The sequence below is a fragment of the Anser anser genome, assembly GCF_964211835.1.
Source record: "Anser anser genome assembly, chromosome: 1".
NCBI classification, from domain to species: Eukaryota; Metazoa; Chordata; class Aves; order Anseriformes; family Anatidae; genus Anser; species Anser anser.
Genome location: NC_139720.1, coordinates 37,453,395 through 37,465,010, shown reverse-complemented (window position 1 = coordinate 37,465,010; position 11,616 = coordinate 37,453,395).

Sequence of the window (11,616 nt, the reverse complement as noted above, 5' to 3'; positions counted from 1 at the left end):
TGCTCCTGGGCTCAACAGTTGCGGCGGCGTTTCAGCTTCCATTAAACAAATGGCAAGCGACTTAAAAAATTAAACACAAAGTTACTATTTCATAGTGACTTTGCGAAGTGGGCCTGGGCCGTCTCTTCCATCAAGCTGCACAGAAAGTGACCCCTCGTGGCAGGAGGAGATGCTCGGTGTCCCAGGGGTCCTCCTGCAGCTGTGCAGGGTCTCCTCGCTCCTGGTTGAGGACAACCCTGCCTCAAGTGCCGCTTGCTTTGCCAGGGAGCAGCTGCGCCTCCAGCAGCACCCTGTCTCGCCACACACCGCACTTACGTCCCACACACAGATGAGCATGCAGGAACCGGGGTGCAGAGGCGGTGGTGGCCTCCTCGCCTGTGGCAAGGGGATGTTGCACCCACTTCTGGCCCTGTCAAATCAGTTGTTCCTCCTCTGACCAGCAGTGCTTCCACCCCTCAGCACCTGGCCTTGTTTTGTGTGACTGACAAGGGATCTTGCACCCTCCCCTTCCCTCCCTTGACCCTGAGAAGCTGATATGCATCTTACCTATGTATGGGTTTAGATACAAGCTGAGACAATCAACAGATTTTTTTATTTATTTTTTGTTCCATTTCCATGGCAAAAATATTTTTTCCCACAGTCCTCACATGCCTCTTCTTCATTTCTTTCAAGGGTTGTTAACTGTTTGATGCCCTGATTCCTGCTGGAATGAGCCCTGTGGTACCGTGGGGCTGTCTGAAAGGCAGTGGGGTGGTTGTGGATTGCAGGCCCACGGGGCCTGGCAGCAGCAGTGTGCTTTGCCTAGCACAGCAAGCGTGGCACTGGGGAAGACAAATAATTGCAAATGCAGAACAAGAGCTGCACCTGTACAGTCAGACCAGCAAATGGAGGACTTATGTGTTTGAAGAGACTTGGAAGCAAAGAGCTTGCTTGTTCAGGAAAGCAAAGGGGAGCCCAGTGAGGAATGAGGTGATGCTGCTCGGCACCTGGTCCCTCCTGCAGTGCAGAGGACACCAAATGAGCCAAGGCATCTCTGCTTTGTAAAGCTAAATAGCCATAGCAAAGTGGTCTCTGTGCCTTCAACACCATTTTATCTTTCCTGTGGACTGCATGAGCTCCATCACAAAATAAATAGCCCAGCAAAGGTCTTCTGGAAGGTTAAGTGTTAACAGTGTTTTGAGGACATTCCCATTTTCTCTGTGCAATTTCATACGTACGCAGGCTTGTGCTGGAACTGCTCCCCTAAAAAATAGCTTACTGCTAAAATATTCTACATAATATGGGATAAAATTTTATAAAACATAGCTCATAAAATGCTGCAGAATGCCTTGCATGATACATGGCTGTGAAGCACATCTCATAAAATACTCTGAAACCTGTATCTTAGAGCAGAGGATAGATCAAACTCTGCAGCAAATGAACTTGGATGACACCTGGCTCTCACAGTGACGGGTTTATTATTGGAATCTGCTGTGCTGGTAGAGAGGAGAGGAGGGAGGGGAAGGCAGGGGGAAGGGAAGCATGGATTGTCATCTTGTGTGTTGAGCTGGCCCCAGCCAGGGAATATTTATACACACACAGGAGCAGTGTGTTACTAGAAATGATTCCCAGCACAATCACCGTTTCAGGCAAGGATAAAAACAATAGAAATACCTCTCAACTGTGCAAAGTGTCTACTGGCTCCCTGGAATGAGGTAAATGCTATGTCTGCCTTCCAGTCTCTTAGTAATACATACATGCATCTGTCTTGTACTGTGTCTTCTAGTTCACAAGAAGGAAAATGGTTCAGGCTCCTCCCTCGGAGCTGTCAGGATGGATGGATGGACGACAACCACCGTGGTCATGGAGGGTTTCTGCTGGGGGAAAGATTCTGTTGTACAGGCAAGATCTACACCTCACAGAATAAATAGGTCCTGGTATCTGCCTGATCTCTACTGCCCTCACTGCTGCACGCAGAAATATTCAGCCCAGTGTAGATGTCCCAGCTCAGAATCCTATCTTTGACACTAATCTGACCATGAATGTACATTCACAGAAATCTGTTGTGTAGTCCTGAAGGTGTTACCAACGCCACAGTATTCCTGCAGCATTGCTAGTGGCTCACAGGTGACCCCCCCACCCTTGGCCACCGCCTTGGCAGGAATTTCAGGGGGCTTCCATTTGTGCCATCCCTCATTTCTACCACACACACTCTCGTTTGCCTTTCTCAGCCCTCTCTATCATACTCCTTGCACTCAAAAGCAGGGCCCAAGACCCCTGGCAGCTCCAGACACCCTGCCAGTTCACCATGTCCCTCCAAATCCTTTGCTTTTTACACAGAAATGTCCTTGAGCCCCTGGGTCAGCGCTGGGAGGCACCGGCAATGAGCACCGTAACTTTCTCACATGCTCCCACGTCTCAGCTTGCAAAGAAAAGTAATAACTCAGGGTGTGCAGGTGTATTTGTACCTTGCTTCTGACCTAAGGTGGGGACTTGCAGCAGAAAGGAGAGCCAGCAGCATGGGTGCTGCGCTCACCGGCTGGGACTAGAAGACAGCGGGCCTTCATCATTGCCGAGGTGTCACCAACATGGCTGCATAACGCTGTCTTGACAGCAATCCACATCCCTTGTGTAGGGCCTTCGGCATGCTCGTCTTCCATGACAGCTCTGGTGGTTTTGTGGCAGGCTGGATACTACCTGTTTATGAGTCTTTAATACGCTATTGCAGCTGCTATAGGCACCTCGAGGTAATGACAGGGTATTAATCCATGATACAATACCTCAGCAAAGAAATGCAAAGTATCCACGAAGAGAAAATATTAACATGTAAATGCACTTCGTTTTGACCAAGGTGATGGCAAAGGAAAGGTAATTTATAAATAGCTGCATGAAAGGTTGTTTTGAAATTCAGATGTGCACCACAGGCAACACAAAGGTGAAATAACTACAGTTCTCCAAGTCTTCTTCTTTAAATACGATAGCTACTATCTTAGTAAAAAAAAAAAAAAAAAAAAAAAGGGCAGAAATGAACTTTCTTACTGAGCTTTTATACCCGTGTAATAATATTTAGAGTAGCTATTGAAATGCACTAGTCAGCTATTATCTGAATCCATAGGTAATATGGTAGCTTAAGGGTCCAATATTTCATTCTAAATTAAGACATGGAGACTTTGCTGGATTCCTGATCCTGCTGGTGCTCTTGGTGTAGATCAAGGACTCCCAGCAGCTCCCCGAGAAGATAAGCTGCTTGAGGAGATGCTCCATGACTAGCACATGAGAAACACGGACTGCAAGAAGTGCCTGTGAGCACTGGTCCAGGAAAACATCCAGAGTGGACAGTGAGGCGGCAAGCTGGGAGCAATTTGCCTCAATTTTAGGCTCAGGAGCACACACGAGCCAGGCCCCCAGCCATGCATGGAGAGTGTGCGAGCCACAGCCTCGCTCAGACCCACCTGCTTCATTTATTCTGCAGGTTGCCTGCTCCAGTGGAAGGCAGGGTGCGATATTTCTGAGTGATGCTTGAGCACTGGGATGCAAATGAATGATTTCTCAGCCTTTTGCCACGCTGCTACAGTATTTCTCAAGGTTTTATTTAGGTTTCTTTCTTTTGATGGTCCAGTACTTCAGCTAAGCTGAATCTTTTTTTTTTTTTTTTCCCCACCCCTTAAGGCTGACTGTATTCAATTCCAGTGTTTGATGGAAGGTCTTTACTTTGAATAGGTTGGGGATATTTGCATTGTTTCTAGCATCTTTCCTAAATTTTTGCCTAACACTGTCCAGACTCTAACTGAATTCTATTTCTTAGTACGAATCTGCAGCTGTAGCACACACCTGTCTGTTTTTAAATCTTCTCCCCTTCCTGGCATGATGTCCTTCTGGCAAACAGCCGCCTTAGCCCTTATTCTGTGAGATGGTTTGCATTTCTGCTTTCCTGCCTACCTGACTGCTGTTTATTTCTTGCACAAAGTCGCCAGATAAATTTTGATAGTATTTATTTGGGTTTTATAAAAAAGCATTTCCCCCTGTTCTAATGAAACTTTCCTTTTAATACTCAGCGGTTTAGAGAACTTACCAAAGCCTGGTTTCAGGAAAGAGTAGAAGAAGAGCATGCTTGGACAAAACATCACTCAGAACATTCCCCTTGTTCTCATAGGTGCATCCTGCATGCTTTTCACAATTCAACTGCGTTATCTTGATACAGCTGCTGTAAGTGAACAAATCCAGGAGCAGCTTTTGAACTGGAAGCAATGGGGACCTGAATTAAAATCTTTCTCTCTCTTAATTCCCCTTGTGCAAAGCAGGGGCAGTGCATGAGCTAACACCTGCACAGCCTTGCAGCACAGCAGAACAGGGGGCATGCACAGGGACAGGATGTGTATTTGTGCCTAAAAAGTATCCCTCAGTGGGGATTTCCTCAGCTATCCCCAAAACTGCAGATACATGCAGCTTGGGCTGAAGCCATGCATGGGAGAAAGGTATGTGGTCCTGACACCATGGCTGTCTTGTGATTTCTTTTGGTGAAGTAAGTGGTGAGAGTTTAGAGTGTAACTTCAAAACACCATTTCATGATTAAGTTCAATGAGAAAGATTATTCTTTGTGTTGAAAAACTAGTTCAGCAAATGTATTGCAAAGTTGTTGTGCGTTCATGTGCCTACTCAATAGCTGTCAGAGGGGATTTTGTAGGATATCTTCAAGCTTGCAGAGATACGCATTTGGCAACTTGGGCTGAGCAAAAAAGGAGCAAGTAACAGAAAGTTACACTATCCATTGCTGTAATGGCTGTTTTTTTTTTTGTTTGTTTGTTGTTTTTTTTTTTTCTGTTTTCCAACATAGAGCAATTAAATCTTCTCATATTGCTAGTGTTATCTTGATAATAAATGGTCTATAACATTCTTACTTTTTATGATATGATTTTCTTAAACCCCCATTGTGTTATAAGACAGACATTCATGCACACAGACCTAAGTCTATTACAAATTTTCTACTGAGTCCCTCTGCTAGAAAAAAAGATTGGAGTTGCAATTGATTGAATCTAAGCTGGACTTCTCAGCTTGAAAGACAGTCCTCAAAGCATTGCACTGTTTAATTGCATGGTTTAGACATATCCAGCATTGCCAGCTCATCCTCTGAATCTAGATCTATGCTGTCAAGTGGAATCAAATGACACACAATTAATTTGAAACTTCTGAGTTCTGAAGTTTTATTATTTTTTATCATTTATCGAGATATATTTTATTTTTTCCATTTGAGTCACTTGGACATCACATAATTTCCAGTATCAGGCTTTGTTGATTTTTATTAATTTTTTTTTCATTTCTCCCTTGCTCTGGAACATCATCTTCTGTAACTTTTGTCCTAGGCAAACCCTCCAGGGCTCCATTGTCACTTCTGGCACTCTGAGAGTCAGAGTGATTGACTTTCCCAACAGCTTTCTGAAACGCAACCCTTGCACATGCAGGGTTAAAAGGTTCTCTGGTAATGTCTTCCTGCACCCTGCTAATCTGACAAAAGAGATCTTTGGCACCAGGGACTTTTGGTCGATTTTGCTTTATTTCATTTGTGGTTGGCAGGACATATTGTAATTTTTAAATGGCCTTCTGAGGCCTCAAAGACTAATGCTGATCTGCAGGTTGCTTGGCCTTTTATCGTGTTGAACCCATTTTTGGCTCTTGACTCACAGGATCAATGCAATCAGAACGGACTTCAGGGAACAAAAACAACAATGCTTTCTAATGTTGGTGGTTTTTTTTTTAAGATAATAAATTTGGTTGGCAAGGGAATGGTATAATACATGTAGATATCTGTGTGACACATAACCTAGCATAACATTTTGACTAAGCAGCCAAAGAGATGCCAACATCATGCATTAAATGCACTAACCACTGGCTGATATCAGGATGGAAACTGGGAACCTTTGGTACACAGGCCTAAGGAACTCAGTGAGTTCTTTTCTGTTAAAAGTGTAGGTGATAAAAATGGACACTTGTCTAAAGTGTCTCTAACTCTTGTTAAGTAAGGGATTTAGGGAAATCCTAAATATTGCACTATGGAGAAGACAAGACTAGGTAACACAGTGGTCTCATCCGGCCTTCAGATCTATTCGTCTCATTCCTACTCTGCTTGGAGAGCCTAGCTGACAGTCAGCCTCACTGAAACCAGCACAAGCCTTGTGTTAATTTCAGTGGGTCACAGACTGATTTCCAACATCTGGCTTATGTTCTTTAGCTGTGAACTCTCTGAGGCACTGTGCTTTGAGAGCCTTTGTCCACAGCATCACATACAATGGCGTCCTGGCCAACAGTTATTATTGCCAATATGCTCACTTTGCTTTTACAACTAGTGAAAGCTTCAGCAGGATCAGATCATTTCAGTTCAATGCTTCTCCTGATACATTTCTGTGACTTTGCTGCTTCTCTGCGTGGGTATAAAAATTAAGCACTACTACAGAAATTGGGGAAAAGAAGTGCATGTGTGCACTATCACTGCATCTGAATGACCGCTAAAACATGGACTATGAGCCCATACCTAGATGTCCTCCTTCCCCCAGGGGAGAGTGGATGGAAAAGTAGAGCCTAATAATTCATTTGGCTATTCTGACACTTCTGTCACAAGCCACCCATAGGTGAGATGTCAAGCTGTCACAGGTCTGTGACACTGGAACACACTTAAAACAGGTTTGAAATATTAAGGACGTGAGAAGTCTTGCTGAAGTCAGAGATTACATATTTAAAACTGGCCACGTGGTTTCTCGAGCCTTCCTGGCCTGAAGGTGCCTTTGTGCTGTGCCTGTTGTTTAAACGTGTGCTGGCCACACATGAAACTCCTGGCAGTTCCTTCAGTGTCTCGAAGGCTTTCTGCATTAGGCAGCAGGGATTTCCCCTGTAGTATCCCAGCTGAAGCTCCCACAGCTGCAGCCCCACCGGTGGGAGCCCAGAAGCAGGGCATGAAGAGTTTGATTGCCGTGACATGGACGGGGACCTGGTCTGGACAGGTTTCTGTGACACCTTGTAAAAGAAACCGAAGCCTGGCCACAGCAGCGCTTGCTCCATTTTAAGCACAAATGCAGTTTCCATACTGCTAAAGCTGCTCTAAAGCTTTCCATGGCAGAAAAGGCCTGAAGCGTTGGGCTTCCCGTCTTTCCCATTACTCGTCACGAGGAAACACTTTGCTGTAGGCATCTATTTGTGACTGTAGCCCTCCCACGGCAGCAGAAAAAACACCCGCCAGAACCCAATTTTAGTTACTGCATACACACCAGAGTCATCCAACAATTTATTCTATTTCCTAATCAGTTTAGCTCCCTTTCTGAGAGGTAAGTCCTTCCCCCGCTCCCTAAAACCCCCAAGCTTGTGTCGACTGACTCATATTTCATTGTGACTAAATCGATGCTTTATAGAAACTTTCCCTCAAAATAAGCGAGAACAGGATACAGTGTGTGGGAGCACAGACCACCTTGTAAGACACCCAAATTAAATAAAAGTGCCAATTCACATCTAATGAGTGCATGCGATGCTGGAAGCTTTGCGATTACTTCTTCCCAAACTGGAAGAGGTTATGCAAGCTTAAAAGAATCAGTTTATGCAGAATACCTTGTAGGCTGTCCAGGGAAATCTCAGAATTCTCCTCACAAATATAAGTAAGAATAACAATTATGTATTAGTATAAGCCCTGTGCTGAAGTCAATGCACATTTTAAATTACTGTGCTTCATGATAATAAAACATAAAGAAATATGGGTGAAACAGATATTTAATAGACCTGCAATTGTATTTTAATTAGGCTGTGCATTTATAAAATGACATCAAATAATCTCCGGTGCATAATTAATTCTAAAAGGGCTATTTTATATGTATATTACTTGGAAATAATTCTGAAGGTTTTAACAAATTCTTTCTATGGAAGAAAATGTTATTGTGCATTTTTTTTTTTTTTTTACTCTTCATCCCTTTCTTTCTGGTGTTGGAACAACTGGAGCCTTATATACTTCACCTGCAACGCAAAATCACCTGCTATCTTTTACAAGGACAATATTTGTTGAGATATTGTTGAGATATTGTATGAGATGACCCTGGACCTGTCGCCAGTGTGCTGGGGGAGGACAGGTTCAGCAGAGGACCCTGGGGCTGGACCACTGCTCTGCTGAGCACCGAGGTTCAGCACCGCTGGTCCAGGAGTCCCAGCCAACCCTGTGGCTGGGCGAGAAGCCCTGCAGATGCCTGTGGACCTCTGAGCAACAAAGGATCCAAGCTGGATCTGCTCAGGGATCATGTTGATCTAGATGGAGTGTGAGAACGTGTTTTTGGCAAACAAGTGGAAGCACACAACACAGAGTTAAGGCTGGCTTGCTCCAAGGGCATCCCTTGCATCTCAGGGTGCCACCTGAGCCATCTGTCCTTGCTCACCGACCTTCCTGCTGCATGACAAGATGCAGTGTCTGCAGGATGCTGGCCTAGGAGACCTACTGAGATCACCCACAGATGCCATCAGTATCTTAACACCACACAGCATCTCACCATCCTAATTTCTCTGCTTCTTGAATGCACTCTGCAAACTGTGCTGAGCAGTAGCATTATCCATACTTGGCCACAGTCCCTAAAACAACACCACCAAGCATGTAGCCTACCAACCATTCTCTCCCATCACGAATCCCACACAACAAGAGGTGATATTTGTAGATGCAAACTGTTCTCCTGTTTCTCATCCTACTACTGGGCAGAGAGGATACAGCTAGGACCTTTAGTCACCTAACCACCACATGCTTCTCCAAATAATTGCTTCACCTGTGTCTTAACCAGGCCAAGGTGTCACACGAACAGATGGATATTGCAGCATCGAAGACACTACATTATCAAATCTGGCAGACATACCAAAAATGCCTCACAGTCTATTAAAACAGAAGAGATTCACCATTTTGTGTATTTTCCAGTGCAGAAGGAGCTGAAGTCATTTGGTGTCCATTCTGAACTCCCATGAGACCCAGACGATCTTGTTCTAATGCTACACTTGGGTAAAAGAAGGTCATAAGCTCTTGGGGTGACAGGCAGCATGCTCTTTTCATGGCTAGGCTGAAGAAGTGACCCATTGCCAGTCCCATTCAGGGACAATTCTGATAGTTACCAACATGCTCTGCTGATCCTTAAACTATTTTCTTTTTCTGTCCTGCTACAGGAATGTGAACCCAAATATGCTGTGCTCAGGAGGAGTATTCTTTGCTCACTTGTGTGTTTTTGGAGGAGAGAAAGGAAAGTTTTGGTGCATATGATTTTCTACAGGCATACTTTAATGCAGAAGGCTGAAGGGGGAAACTATGAAAGAGTTCAAAGATCTTTGGCTGACTGGCAGTGAAACTCAAAGTATGGAGAGAATATTGAAGTGTCCAGTGCCTAGAAAACAATCAGATGGAGAGGCAAAGTCATTGCAAGTGGGAATAGAAGGAAATCTCAAAGCTAATTTCTATGACTTGGGGTCTTGAAACAGGACAGGGAAACTGCAGGTGTTCAAGAGCCCAGGAACAGAGCTGTGGGAAGCAACTCTTATTCCAGTCAGACTCTAGCTTTCTCCTCCCTTCTGCATTTTCTCTGTGATTTCCTACGTATCTGATGATGAATCCTTCTCACTTTTTGTTCCTTGCTCCATTCCCAAACTCCTTCCTTCTGTATTCTCTACTGACTTTTTCGTGATCTTTTGAATACCTTACCCTTTTTGGTTACATGTGATCACATAAAAGAAATCAGCAAGTGGACAATTACTGAGCTCAAAGTAGACACGAAATCACACAGAGTGCTCTAGGAGATTTAATTAAACTCAGACACATTATCAACCCAAGGTAATTAGTTCCTATTGAGAGTCAGTAAAGTCATATACATTCATCTTACACAAATATATAAAAGCACGCAATATTTGCCTGAATATATAAAATGTGGATATAGAAGGACTTCCATATGAGACGTGCACATCAGTAAATCAGCCAGAAAAGAACATTTTCACTCTTCGATAGGCTGATGATTTGCTAATAACGTCGTTAAGCACACGGGCCTTCGTTAACAAGTTCTAATGAACTGGTGGCACACGAAAGAATTGCACGAAGACCAGGACTGGTGACAAAAGACATGATGCTGCTGCCACCTGAGGTTTTCTTCTGGAAATACAACCCTAGTGTAGAAGGGATTGCACAAAACTTAGATTGTAGTTGGAAAAGTGGACCCGAGGCTCATTAGTGGCAGAGGAGCCTTGCCAATGCAAGAAGAGACTGTCCTCATGGGCAGCCCCTTTTCAGAAGGTGAAAAATCAAGAAAAGGAAAATCAGCACGTACATTTTCCTAATGCATCAGATTCTTCTTTTTCATTAGACGAGTATTTTACTGTCCATTATAGCTCCAGTAAAGCAATCTCATCTATGTACATGCCGGAGGAACAAGCTGAAAAAGCCTACCACAGTAGCTGAGATTTCTTAATTTTTTTTTTTTTTCATTTTGGGCAGGTGCTTAAAATAAACATACACTGGGTCAGTGCCACTGAACAGCACTGTTCAGTATTTGTCAGTAGTAGTGTGTTGTTAATATATCGTAAATAGTTCCATTCTAAATTCTCTCTTCAGCTGCTTACAACTTCCAAAATCAAATTCCTTTTTGATATTAACTTCCAAGTGTTTGGTCTCATACAAAAGTAATAATAATTAAAAAAAAAATCTTTGGATATTAGTTCCTGTGAAAGCTATTCATCTAGATTTGTATTCTGTAAAGAAGACAGAAGTGATACAGAAATGATTATCATGAACTCTAGCTCAGTTCTTAAATTCATATAGTTCAAGATAGCCACTAAGTTTCAACTGTGGATGAAACTGAAAAATCGACCCTCTTATTTTGCAATGAATCTTGTGCAGGTGCACCATAACTCCGACTCACAGATTCACCCCACGGCCTTCAGCGGAGCTGAAATGGGGAACCCCAATGCAACCCCAGGTCACTTCAATGCCTTTAAGACTGCTAGGAACTCTTCACAAAAGTAGGCAAGCGGGCAACATGCAGGAAATTATTTTTTACCAAAACATTTGAAAATGTTTTAACAGAGTTAAAAAGTGCTATAAAGTGGTTGCTTTCTAAATACATGCCATGCTATGCTAATTCCTACTGTTCTGTGACCATGTAAGCATAATATACAGAATTTTTGAAAAATGTAATTTCTGTGATATACCTTGTTATTCTGCCACATATGACAGCAGGTCTGGATAGTGTGCAAATATTGAATAGCTTTGGCTGTTCCTTTTAAGATATTTAGACGTGTTTGGTGGGATAGAGAGGAACTGCCACTATAAAAACAGAGACGTTATAACTGTGTAACTTTGTACAATACAAAAACTCTACTGCAAAAGCACATTGGTAAATGGCCAAAAAAAAAAAAATCACACAATAAAAAATCATATGATAATTGCTACTTTTCTTCTTTTCAATATAGATGGATATTCAATGAATTGTTTTGTTCTACAGGCTACTTTACATTCCCTCCGTCTAAATGGTCTATTTTATTTTTCTTCATTAAGTGCCATGCAGTTGAGTTGTATCATCAAATTTAAGAAATAACCTTGCAGCATTTTTAGAGGGGCTGAAATTCACATTACTCTTTCTCAGTACAAAATAA